This window comes from Heptranchias perlo, chromosome 36 (genome assembly GCF_035084215.1).
Source record: "Heptranchias perlo isolate sHepPer1 chromosome 36, sHepPer1.hap1, whole genome shotgun sequence".
NCBI classification, from domain to species: Eukaryota; Metazoa; Chordata; class Chondrichthyes; order Hexanchiformes; family Hexanchidae; genus Heptranchias; species Heptranchias perlo.
The window spans coordinates 23,629,540-23,633,578 of record NC_090360.1 but is presented as its reverse complement, the minus strand read 5'-3'; the positions used below and the strand labels follow the sequence as shown (position 1 = coordinate 23,633,578).

The window sequence follows — 4,039 nt, the reverse complement described above, 5'->3', positions numbered from 1 at the left end:
TGTGGGTTCAGGCCCTGTCTGAGGGTTCAGGCCCTGTCTGTGGGTTCAGGTCCTGTCTGTGGGTTCAGGCCCTGTCTGAGGGTTCAGGCCCTGTCTGTGGGTTCAGGCCCTGTCTGTGGGTTCAGGCCCTGTCTGAGGGTTCAGGCCCTGTCTGAGGGTTCAGGCCCTGTCTGTGGGTTCAGGCCCTGTCTGTGGGTTCAGGCCCTGTCTGTGGGTTCAGGCCCTGCGGCAGGACCAAGCACCATCAGAGGCGACTGGGTCATTAAGGATCAGAAGTGCCCCAGAGATGGGCTGAGACCAAGCCCTCCGCAGGAAGGTAAGTGGGGCCTGGAAGGGAGGGAGAGGAGACCACTGCAAAGCCCCCTCCCTAAGCCGGGGGACCCCAGGGTCGTTACTGATGCTTCCTGAGGCCCACTGCCTCCTCACCCATGGCAGCACCAGGAAGCATTGAGAACTGGGGTGAAAAGTAAGGGAATCTGCAGGAGATCTTGGTCCCAGACTCGACCCTCCAATTGTGTGCAGCAGGCGGGGAAGGGGTGTCCAGCGGTGGTGCAGGTGGGGACAGGGGAGGGAACTCCCAGTCAGTGCAGGGAGACCTCACTGCCCGCAGTTCCCGTTATTTCCACCTCAGCCCCGCCTGATGTCGGGCGGAATCCTGAAGGAGAATCCCGGCCCATGGCTCAGCCTCGTGGCCTTTCGCTGCACCACAGGCCCTCGATGCTCCTCCTGCCCAGAACTGAACGCTGTATTCAAGGTGCGAGCTGACCAGAGCATGGTACGAGGCCAGCACTGCCAGCACCTTGAATACAGGCTCAGGCCTCAGGCACAGCTCATTATTCTGTTTGATTTGTTGACTGCTCACAAGCTCAACGCCATTCGATGAGTTAGCCGTCCATTTTTCTCCCAGTCTGTAAGACCCTGCACTCGTCTCCATTCAATTAATTCATACCGTCCGTTTTTCTGACTCAAAGAGGAAAGACAGACACAGATGAATAAAACTGAAACAAGGCAGATAAGAATTCTCACCTACAGACCTAGACGGAGTTCTGTCTGTAATTTATTTAAATGTGATACACAAGTGGAAAGAATGATGGACATGGTGTTTACCCACTGATGCTGGTTGTGATATAACTCTTTGTCAGACGGTTCCTGATATGAGCCAGCGAGAGACGATTAGTCAACGCGATAATATCACCCTAAGCTGTTGTCCTTAGGTGTCAGTTGTAGCATTTTTGCCTCTGAGTCAGAAAGTCGTGGGTTCAGGCCTCCCTCCAGAGACTTGAGTACACAATCCAGGCCAACACTCCCAGTGCAGCATTGAGGGAGTGATTCCACAGCATTAAATGATTCCACGGCACTATTTCGAAGAAGAGTTCTCCCTGGTGACCTGGCCAATATTTATCCCTCAACCAACACTTATCCCCCCTGGTCATTATCACATTGCTGTTTGTGGGACCTTACTGTGTTCCCCACACTACAACAGTGACTACACTTCACAAACACTTCATTGGCTGTAAAGCACTTTGGGATGTCCTGAGGTTGTGAAAATGCAAGTTCCTACTTCACATATATGAAACTCACTAAAAAAAGGACTTAACAGGGGAGTTCATTCATAAAATCTACCCCTGGGTGAGTGGATGAGCAAACTCACATGTCATCGTCTTCACAGTCCAGGCTGGGCGATGGGCTAATCGGGCACGATATTGGTGTGCTGTGAGTGCCCGTGGGACCTGTCCACCAGCGAGAGTCAGGAGAAGGGGGAAAAGCAGGAATCAAACTACGAGTAACAGCCACACTGTGGAATGAAACAGCAGAGAGAGCATCCTCAGGGAGAGGAGCCATTGCATTCTACTGGGTAAATTTTCTGGTGGTACGATGCTGGCTGGGAGCCTCTCCCGCTGGGAATGTATATTGGGAAATCACGGGTGCCCCCCCCCATAACTGGGGGGATGAACATGGGATTTTTCCCAAACACTTACCTGGCAGGGGAGGCACCATGATCAAGAAGGTGGTTCTCCCAGGACAGGGCTAGCCCATTGCACTTGGGGGGTTGCTGAAGCCTGCAACGTCCCCAAGTGTGGGATACTCGACTGTATCATCTGTGGTAGCGGGGACAGGAGGAGAGAGAGGAAGAGAGGCACAGAGGCTTAGGGTGGGAATTCCAGAGCTTAGGGCCTCAACGGCTGAAGGCATGGCCGCCAATGGTGGGACGATGGAAATCAGAGATGGGCAAGAGGCCAGAATGGGAGCAGTGCAGAGTTCAGGGGAGGGGATCGTAGAGGCCGGAGGAGGTTACAGAGACAGGGAGGGGTGAGGCCATGGACGGATTTGAACACAAGGATGAGAATTTTTAAAATCGAGGCGTTGGTGGACAGGTCTGGGGCAGAGGGAAGTTCTTTATGAGGGACGGACTCCATCTAAAGCGGAGGAGGTACCAATGTGCTTACAGAAAGGGTAAATAAGGCGGTGAGGCGGATTTGAAGTGGTGAGAGGGAGGGGAAAGAAGAGAAGACTATAGGTTAAGAATAATTAGGGAAGAGGGATTAAGAATATTAAACCTGATTTGTGCTTATTCAAATACAAGGAGTATAAGGAATAAAATGGGTGAGTTATAGGCAGGAAACAGACAAACCAGGAGTGCCTGAAACCAGGTTGAAATGGATTGATGATTGGGGAGTTAACTAGCAGGTTGTGTGTTTTAGGAAGGACCAGGAGGTTGGCGAGCATCGTTTGTTATAGGGAGACTAGTTACAGCCGAGTTGGATGCGGAAAGTGGTACTGAGTTTTAGATAGAAATAAAAGACAGTGAAGGGAGAAAGTTATTAATCGGACTATGCTACAGGCCACCAAATAATCAGAGGGAGGCTGGTGCAGTTTTGTGGGAGATGATAAGACAGATCAGAGCTGAGCCTTCAGTAGTAATCCTGGCGATCTCAATCTTCCTCATATTGTACTGGAGTACGCAGTCTGCATCGAGCGGGGGATTCGTTGAAACTGTGAGGGACTCATTTCTAAAACATTTAAAAGTCCACAACGGGGTAATGCAATATCGGATTTAGTTTTAATGAATGAGGAGAGAACAATTAGCAAAATAGAAGTGTTGGATCTGGTGACCATTGACATTCCATCTGAAATTCTAGAAAACAAAAGGAAGCCAATTAAAGAGCTAAATTTTAAACTGGCTGATTTGACGGGTGTGAGAGAAGCATGGGAAAGGGCAAAGAGACACTGGAAGGAAAAGTTTCACAAGGATAGTTTTTAAGATGCAAACTGAAATAGTTCAGGGACAGAATTAAAGAGTATGGCCAGTTTGGCTTTAGTTACAACTTTGTGAAAGGCTTTAGGAGAAAGAGAAAGTTTACAAAATAGTTAACTGTTGAGGAAAGGATCAGGATAGGGAGATCTATAAAGATAGGCTGAGGAATGCCAGGGAAATGATGAGGGATCACAAGGAAAACATAACTGGAAACATAAAGCAGGACAGTAAAGCGTTCTCCCAATATCAGGAGTGGACGCAGGGAGGGGCTGGCCCACTAAACAATGACCATGGGGAAGATAGAGAAATTACTGAAGTATTTAACCATCATTGTTCAACAGTATTCACAAAAGAACACAAGAGAAATGCTGACGAGAGGTCATCGACCTGAAACGTTAACTCTGTTTCTTTCTCCACAGATGCTGCCTGACTTGCTGAGTATTTCCAGCATTTTCTGTGTTTATATTAGAGAAATGCTAGAATTGAGGACACAGTTTAAAGGTGAATGTAGACTGAAAACATTTTAAATACAAGAGAGGACATATTGGGGAGGGTGTTGAGATAAAGCTCCTGGCTCTGACAACTTCCATCCCATGGTTCTGAAGGAATTGGCTCAAACGATTGCCAATCCTCTTGTGGATATTTTTCAGAGATCACTGGACTTGGACAAAACGTCAGAGGATTCAAAAATGACAAATGTGACTCCCATCTTCAAAACAGGGTGGACCATCAAATTATAGACTGTAAAGCTTACTTCCACTGTGTTTGAAAGTATTATGAGGG

General features: G+C 48.5%; 1 pseudogene; it reads left to right on the top strand.

Moving 5' to 3' along the window:
• The first annotated feature begins 1,971 nt into the window (after positions 1–1,971).
• On the top strand, positions 1,972–2,116 carry LOC137304217 (U1 spliceosomal RNA; annotated as a pseudogene).
• Positions 2,117–4,039: the final 1,923 nt, after the last annotated feature.